The 10,000-nt window shown below is 43.2% G+C and overlaps 1 long non-coding RNA gene across 1 annotated transcript in view; it reads right to left on the bottom strand.

Annotated features, from left to right (window-relative positions):
• Nucleotides 1-7,302, bottom strand: part of LOC147033870 (uncharacterized) — a 67,596-nt gene extending 60,294 nt beyond the window's left edge. The window contains exon 1 of the long non-coding RNA XR_015058992.1: nt 6,838-7,302. This is a non-coding gene — a long non-coding RNA (uncharacterized LOC147033870). The remainder of the gene's footprint in view (nt 1-6,837) is intronic.
• Between the last annotated feature and the right edge of the window lie 2,698 nt (nt 7,303-10,000).

Here is a 10,000-nt window from a genome sequence, read left to right as displayed (position 1 = left end):
AGGCTCCACGGCCAGACGCAGGCCGAACCTGTCGATCACCTTCCCATACGAGTCGATCGCCGACGCAACGTGCAGGCCGCCTCTCCCACTGTCCAAAAGGGCAGACACCACGCGCAGGAAGCCTCTCAAAGCCGACTGCCGTTTCTCAAAACTCAACCTTTTCACGAAGCCTTCGTTTCTCTCGCTTCGAACCCACTCCGAGCATGCCTCGAAAACCCGACTGTTTTCCACACACAATACTCTTTTTCAAAGCCTTCGTTCACTCGCTTCGACAACACGAGCACCCTCTCAACCGACTGCAGCCTTCCAAACTGCCAAACTGAAGTTGTTCACGAGGTCCTCGCTTGCTCTCCCGCTACACGAGCACACCCTCTCTCAACGACTTCTTCCACACACTAAACCCTTTTCTCTTTTACAGTTTTCTTACGTTCGCTCGCTTCGAACCGCTCGCTCCTCCCCCTTTTCGAAGCCGACAAAACTCCTCCCCTTCGCATCACTTCCTCTTTTTGGCCACACCCTCTCAGCCGGCTGGGCGGGGCCTCATCCGGGATGAGGAAGAAGAAGAAGGAGTTCTCGTTCCACTGCACAACAATAATACAGCCTCTTGCACCTCCCGACACACATAAAACGTCCATTTTACCAAACAACCTATCTATACAGGCATTTAATGGGGGATCTGAGCTAATCCTATATTTAGTAGTCCAATAAGCGCCATTTCCGTAACAATATATATATATATATATATATATATATATATATATATATATATATACATATATACATATATACATATATATATATATATATATATATATACATATATACATATATACATATATACATATATACATATATACATATATACATATATACATATATACATATATACATATATACATATATACATATATACATATATTTATATATATATATATATATATATATATATATATATATATATATATATATATATATAGGCTTGTAGCAAGATATGTACACATTTAGGACACGGGGGACCAAAAAATGAAAGTCATTGTATGATTAAGTTTTGCATATCATTTGTTAGCCAGCATCATGGGGATTCAGGATCTATTTGGGCAGAGCTTAATTCTTCCTCTTTCTATTGCTCTGACAGGGTCAAAGCTCTGACCAAACTAACATCTTAGGATTAAAAGTGCAGATTTCTTGAAAACGTTACGTACTTCCTAACGACCTTTGATGTTCTGTATACTGAACACAAACTGGCCTTTGGTATTGATTTTTATATCATCAGGCAATCTTGGTAAACCTTTTCTATGGTCATAAAATCAAGCTTATAGCTTCCAGTAATTTTGTAGCAGCTTGGAAAATGCAATTTGTTACGTACTTCCTAACATTTTGGATAGCCTGTGTTTGGATAAAAAACATGCTTTGGAAGCAACTATATCCATAGGACCCATAGCAAAGTATACATTTTCTGAAAGCACAGACACTTGGGCATTATATAACATTAAGATTGTATATCTTATTAAAACTGGGTTCAACTTCTAAGCTTTCTCCTCATTTAGGACCACCATGTACACAATACCATGCAACAAGCATATATATATATATATATATATATATATATATATATATATATATATATATATATATATATATATATATATATATATATATATATATATATATATATATATATATATATATATATATATACACACACACAGTAAGCCCTCGCTTTTCGCAAGGGTTGCGTTCCTGGAAAACCTTATGATAAGTGAAACTGTGTAAAACAAAACATATTTTCCCATATAAACCAATGTGTTAAAGGGGGATGTGTTTTTGGCTCGGAATTTTTTGGACATAAACACAAATAAACAAAACACACTCCTCAAGTCGTGGCGACTTACCCCGAGGCTGGAGGAACGGAGTTGATTGCGGTGGACAAGTCACACTTGCGGAGTGGCAGAATCGTCCCCCTCTTCACTTGACACTGTGCTGTCACTTTCTTCACCAGCGGGAACGGTCTCTTGGCAGCTGGTTGAAGGAGCATCCTGGATGGTGGATGGAGTTGGTGCTGCATCTTTTGGCTTGAAAAATGCATGGAGAGTGGGCTGGATGGCTTTCTTTTTCTTTGCTGCATAAAGTTCCTTGTAGCAACACAGGGCATCATTAACAACACAGCTAAAATCAGTGCTCCTTTCAAGATTTGGATCTTTCTCGATAACAAATTCTATGGCACTTTCAAACGAGCTGAGGATTTGGCTGAGGTTTTTCATGGTGAGATGCTCGGATGAAGGTGTCACAGCATCTTCTTCTTCCTCAAGAGCCCACTGCTGTTCCAACTCCATAAGATCTTCATTGTTTAAGGGTTCTGCATGAGACTCCAGTAAGTCATCCACGTCCTCTTCGTCAACCTCTTCAAAACCAGCCTCCTGCACCAGGTCTATAATTTGACTTGTAATCAACGGAACATCAGCAAACCCCGTGAAATTGTGGACACACTCAGGCCACACTTTCTTTCACACAGCGTTCATTGTGGAGGCACTCGCCTCCGCCCATGAATCCTTCATGTTTTCCAAAGCCATTTTTATGTTGTATGTTTGCCAAAACTCCTTGATTGATAGCTTGTCCTTATCAGTTTTTTTGATAAGCTGCAGCATGGTATGCTTAACATAATAGGCTTTAAAAGCAGCAATAACTCCCTGATCCATAGGCTGTAAAAGTGAGGTAGTATTTGGTGGTAAAAATACTACCTGCACGTTTTCACACCAGTCTTCCATTTGCTGAGGATGGGCAGGAGCATTGTCTACAAGCAGCAAAGATTTGTTGTCAATGTTGTTCTCCTTGGAGTACTTCTCAACATGATTGGAGAAGTAATTGATCACGTAATCGTGGGTCAATGCCCGAACAAACTACGCGCTTTTTCTTGTATCACAGCAAGAGATAAAGGCATGCGACGTTTAGTTTGATCTTCTATCCACACACATAATAAACGCTCCATGTTGTGCTTGGCACCATCTCTCATTCTCGTTAGTGTCGTTGCACTCGAACTGGTCGCAATCTGTGATATTTTCTTTATCTTTGCCGAACTTTGAACATCGAATGTACAGTTGATGCAGCGATTGCTGCGCGCGGCCGATTTCCGTTGTCCCTTCACCTCGTTCATGTCTTTTAATTATATCCAATTTCACCTTCAATGTGACAGCCTTTCGTTGAATCTTGAAACGAGGTGTGCTCGGCAAAAGACTTGCACGTCGCTTGGGATTCATACTGGAAGGTATGCAGGCGAGCGTGAAGAGAATACGTACAGTACAGCATACAGTACATGCGCAGTAAAGTGGATGTGTTTATGTTTATGTGGATGTCAGGATGTGTTTATGCGCATCCTGTGTGATTGTTGTTTTTTGCAGGCAGTTTGAAACTTTTTTTTGCGTTTTTCCTTGCAATGACATTACGATAGGCATAAAATGTTTGCGATAATTGAAAAATTGGTCATTAAAAATAAATTACGAATATTCGAAACTACGATATGCGAACTTCCGGTTAGCGAGGACTTACTGTATACATGTGTATATATATATATATATATATATATATATATATATATATATATATATATATATATATATATATATATATATATATATATATATATATATATATATATATTATTTCTGTTAACGTCTGCGTGTAATTTGACGTATCTCCTCCAAAACTGCTTGACGGATTGTCGCCACTTTTGGCATGCTTGTGCTCTGTGGTCTAATGAACAGCATGAGCAATGTGAGATCGCGCCAGACGTACTCGTTTGGGAATTTTGGGTGATTTTCTAATTTTTATGTTCATTTGCAAGGCGACGTGTGACGTCACCGCTGAGAGGCATAATTCCGTCATGACATCATCGGCTATACGCTGATGTCATTATGTCTGTCGTCGACAGACCGTCACCACCGAGAGGCGTAATGCCACTCCTAGAAAACAGCGTCTGCAATGTAAAACCCTCTTCTGCACATGCTGACTACCTCAGAAGGTGAATTTGACACAAAAAAATGTAACAAGAAACATTGTATTTGAAGTAAAGATTTATTTTAAAAATATATTATTTGTGTTAACGTCTGCACGTAATTTGACGTTTCTCAACCGCCATCATGACCTGTGTTGTGCCTTGCGTGTGTGATCTTCAAATTAAAGCGTCCAAGCGGTGTTCGATCATCAGATGTGTGCAAAAAGTGTCGTTCATTGAAATTTGCATTCTGATTCTCGGTCACCCTCCACTGCTCCTGTTCAGTCTCGGGCTAGGCCTATATCATGTTAAACTTGCCCCATCAGACGCCAACCTTCCAGTCACACTGCAGAGGATGCAATTTCCAGTCCGACTCGCATACTCGATGACCATAAACAAATCCCAGGGCCAAACATTTGACAAAATCGGAATATATCTCCCAGCCCGTGTTCTCCCATGGCCAACTGTATGTTGCATTTTCACGTGCAAGAGGTTACTCCTATATATCTATCAAAGTGGACAATAATTCCTCACAATGACTATTCAGCAACAAGACACTCACCCAAAATGTCCTCTACAGGGAGGTCCTTTGGAAAACTAAGGAAAGGTAACCATAGTGCATCACATCCCAAATGACACGCTCCCCAGCTTCACATAACATCAACTATTATGCCTCATCCACCTTTTGCTACCCATTCAACTCTGTGCGGAGCACGGGTATATGCTAGTACACACACGCGCGCACACACACACACACACACACACACACACACACACACACACACACACACACACACACACACACACACACACACACACACACACACACCTGGTGTTGGCATAATGATTAGGGTAGCGGCTTGGGATCCAAAAGGTCCTGAGTTCAAGCCCCGTTGGCTGCTTGAATTAATACACAACAAGAGGTTGACAGCCTGTCATCCTTCCGAGGTCGGCGAAGTGAGTACCAGTGTACTGGGCCCAGTGTATGTCCCGGTTAGAATAGGTGTACCATATCCCTGTGTCGTAAGTGACCAGGGTTGCGTCAGGAAGGGCATCCGGCGTAAAAACTAAGCCAAATCACAATGCGGATCATACGGATGCTCCGCTGTGGCGACCCCTAACGGCAGCAGCCGAAAGAAAAATATATATATATATATATATATATATATATATATATATATATATATATATATATATATATATATATATATATATATATATATATATATATATATATATACCGGGCGTAGTGGCGTGCGCCTGTAATCCGGATTCTCGGAGGCTTGGGTTGGAGGATCGTTTGAGGACGGGAGCTCTGCGCTGGGCCGCGCTATGAGAGGTTGTAGGGCAGCCCGGAATCATGGCGAAACCCAATTCATATCCCTGTGTCGAAAGAGGCGACCAGGGTTGCGTCAGGAAGGGCATCCGGCGTAAAACCTGTGCCAAATCAGTATGCGGATCATACGGATGATCCGCTGTAGCGACCCCTAACGGGAGCAGCCGAAAGACGAACAACAACACACACATACATATATATATATATATATATATATATATATATATATATATATATATATATATATATATATATATATATATATATATATATATACATACACACACATCTATATATATACATACATACATACATATAACACATACCACAACATGAGTCATTACAGACTGAGCTGAAAGCCCCAAAGGCCTAATTCCATCAACATGCCTCTGAGTTTAGAGGTGATGTGTTAGTATAATTTATATGCACGACCTCAGCCTCATGTCACACGGTCAGTGTACTTCTTTGGTTAAATTTAATATTGCTGGCTGCAAACCTCCTGACTGGTGATCAGCAGGGTGGAGACAATGTGCTCGCGTGGCAGATGACACTTGTTGCTGGCAGGTCATGCAGCAAAGCGCTGTGATGGGACTCGATCTGTGCCCTGCTGTCTTTTCAAGTTGGGGGGTTCAATTCAGTTTTATTAATGAGCCGAAGATTGTCACGAATAAACGATCAGCAGCATCTTGTCCTGATGAGCACACAACCAGGCAGAAATCTAGATCGACATCTCCGCTTTCGTGTATTCGTGACCATAAGCTTTCATCTAAGTCTGCAAAGGCTTGAGAACCACATGGATGCCGACTAGTTTGGAGGTGTTGTGTTGGTGTAATTTATGTACATGGATGGAGTCAGCGTGCTTCTTTGGGTGAATTGAATATATTTATATATAGTGTGTGTGGACACACACACATACCACACCCTGACATACTAACACACACACACACACACACACACACACACACACACACACACACACACACACACACACACACACACACACACACACACACACACACACACACTCCCTCGATTCACCTTGATTCAAACACACGAATGACCGATCAACATAGTACTGGCTGAACCTGGGGGCAAGGCCCCTTGGGAGGTAACGGCGAAAGTAATTACAGGCATTACACGTTCAGGTAACACTTGTGACCCGTAAAATGGTCTAAATCGCGACTCGGGACAAAATCAACAACACACAGCGAGCTCCCATTAACCGTGGACAGGTCGTTGCGTCACACTCAGGAGCGTTATTTAAACCCATTTCGGCGTGCGACGATAACCATCCATTTCGAGCAAATTTGTGACGACCTGAGGCTAATTGTCTCATCTTGAATTCGTGACTCGATTTCCCATCAATGTTATTTCTTTATGAATATAAAAATGTGACGTTTACCTCCGTTGGGTTTACCTCAGTTGGAACTTTACCACATGTTACATGACCATTTGATATCGCGCATGTTGAGGTAAATCGAATTTTTTCAAAGTATAATTTGTACATATTTACCTCAGTTTGCGTGGAGAGACGCAATTACAAATTTGCCGCCAGAACAGTTGGCTCACACCCAAGGCCGCCGAGAGCAAGAATGGGCTCTGTGGAAATACGGTGTCGGACCCCGCTTTATTATTTTTTTTTAAACAAAACCCACACGGAGGTTTCTGTGTTTTCGTCTTCAAAGGAAATTAGGATTATTCACTTATTCCGACATGCAGATTCGGTGAACACGCTTCATCCGGATGGGGTGTGGCCAACACTCCTGTGCTCATTTACGTCATTACGTCATCACGCCATTATGTGCATTTTTTTCCCCACAGTGGTTTATTTTACAAGGAAAGCTGTCACTATCCATGGATGGCATCCATCCATGGATGGCATGCCGGGGAATCACCCTGAGAGGGAGACACAAGATAAAGTCCCCCCCCCCCATGGTATATCATCACAAACAATCATTTCTGAAAGAAAAAAAATTGAAGAAATAATTACGGGCCCTGATTACTATCAAGTCTGGGCCTCGGGTGGTTACCCCACCTGCCCGCCATTCAAGTCCTTCACAGGACTGCGCAGGTTAAATATTCCATGAATACCACCTACTTTATTGATAATATTAAATGTATTCATTCTGTTAATTATCCTCACCGAGTTATTTAATACCGATACGAGGCCTGTCCCATGGAAAGGGCGCCAACGATTGCGGCTTTGCGGTAACAATTTGCCTTAATTGGACCCCACAAAGTGGCATTACCAAACATTTCATGGAAATGATCCCGGTGGTCTCTGCCAGACGACACCCACTCTCTGCCGTGTTGCAAAACTCACTGGGGATGGTGGTGTGGTGGTGGGGGTAGAGGAGTTGGGGGTGGGGGGGGAGAGGTATCGCGTTAACGAGACGAGCCAACAGGTGCACAGCATTACGAACATCGCAGGTGTGGAGTGTTATTTAAAGAGCCAGGTGGACGGTCTGAGTGAACTGGAGGTTCTGCTCCAGGCAAGACCTCAACATGAGAGCTCAGTTGGTAAATGATGAGTTGGGTTGAAATAATCAAACCCCCTCCAGGTGTTATCTTCGCACGGTTCTAATCCCTCCAGGTGTTATCTTTCCACTTGTTTCCTTTAGCAATTGCTCATTTGTATACCTTTTCCCATTTTCTAGTGTTTCCCATGTTTGAGGTGTGCAGGTAAAATATATCGAGTCCCAGCATGAAAGTGATATGGTAATTATCTGGAACCGCATCAAAGCTTGAAGCAAATGATTTCGTGAAAGAGATGTTTACAGTGTTTCATGGACTGATGAAGGGTGACGTGAATCTTGAGCAGCTGCTCTTGGTAATTTAAAAGCTCCACAAGAGTGGGGAAGTTGATGGTAAACCTGGACAAGTTCGCAAAAGGAAAACCAGTTGTTGGGAAGATCCGTGTAAATAAAGGAAGGCACCACCACCTACCCAACAAACATGGTATCACCACATTCCCAGCAACCAAGGTACCACTACCTACTCAGCAAGATTGATATCACCACATTCCCAGCAAGCAAAGCACCACCACTTTCCCAGCAAGCAAGGTATCAACAAATATCCAGCAAGCAAGACACCACCACCTATCCAGCAAGCAAGGCACCACCACATTCCCAGCAAGCAAGGCACCCCGACCAACCAAGCAAGCATGGTATCACCACATTCCCAACAAAAAAGGAACTACCCAGCAAGCTTGGTATCACCACATTCCCAGAAAACAAGGCACCACCACCACCTACCTAGCAAGCAAGGCACCACCACCTACCCAGCAAGCAAGACACCACCACCTATACAACAAGAAAGGCACCATCTCCCCATCAGCAAGCAAGGCACCACAACCGATCCAGCATGCAAGGTATTACCAGATTTCCAGCAAGCAAGGTATCACCACATATCCAGCAAGCAAAGTATCACCACATTCCCATCAAACAAGGCAGCACCACTTTCCCAGAAAGCAAGACACCACAACCGATCCAGCATGCAAGGTATTACCAGATTTCCAGCAAGCAAAGTATCACCACATTCCCATCAAACAAGGAACCACCATTTCCCCAGAAAGCAAGGTGCCACCACATTCCCAGAAAGCAAGGTATCACCACATTCCTACCACACAAGGCACTACCAACTACCCAGCAAGCAAGGTATCACCACATTCCTACCACACAAGGCACTACCAACTACCCAGCAAGCAAGGTATCACCACATTCCTACCACACAAGGCACTACCAACTACCTAGCAAACAAGGTATCACCACATTCCCAGAAAACAAGGCATCTCCACATTCCAAGGAAGCAAAGCACTGCCACATACCAAGCAAGCAAGGCACCACAACATTCCCAGCAAGCAAGGCACCACAACCGACCAAGCAAACATGGTATCACCATATTCCCAACAAAAAAGGCATGACCACCACCTACCCAGAAAGCAATGCACCACCACCTACCCAGAAAGTAATGCACCACCATCTACCCAGCAAGCAATTTTTTTTTTTTTTGGACCAAAGTAAACGTATAGTCATATATTTTACTTTTTAGACTTTGTAATTGCTGCTGTAATCATGTAATTGCTGGGCTTGTCTTCATTGTCTTTTGTAGTACAAGTGCATGCCCGTACGTGCATGCCCGTATGTGTGGCGGCCTCGTGCGCGCTGCTGTGTGAATCCGGCACGGTCCTCGAAACGGCTACGGCCGCTACTCGGCCTTTGTCCCTTGTCTGGCACCGTCTTCGTCACCATTCAACGCACGCACTCCCACGTGCCATGACGCTTACACACCTCACCATGACACTCTCACTCGGACATGCGGTTGCGTGTTCCTGCATACCAACAGTCATCTCCCTCTCATACCGCGACATCACACACGCGGTTTTCTTTCAAAACGCGTGCCAGAAACAACAACCACACAGGCCGTTCCTTCGCTCTCGCGTGCCCGTACGTGCGTGGCCGTACGTGCAAAAAAGAAGAAAAAAAGAAGAAGAAGAAGAATTGTGACGTCAATCGTGACATCATAGCACCGTGTCCTGTCATTGGTTTGGTAAATAAATGGCCATAACTTGGGAAGCACTTGTCCGATTAATATCAAACCTTGAAAAGGCACATCCTCAGGTCCCCAGCAATATACCTGGCAAGTTTCAATTAGATCGGACCGGCGGTTGTCGAGAA

This window comes from Eptatretus burgeri, chromosome 1 (genome assembly GCF_056783735.1).
Source record: "Eptatretus burgeri isolate ZD-2024b chromosome 1, Ebu_testis_v1, whole genome shotgun sequence".
Classification (NCBI taxonomy): domain Eukaryota; kingdom Metazoa; phylum Chordata; class Myxini; order Myxiniformes; family Myxinidae; genus Eptatretus; species Eptatretus burgeri.
This window is presented reverse-complemented; position numbering and strand designations above follow the sequence as displayed.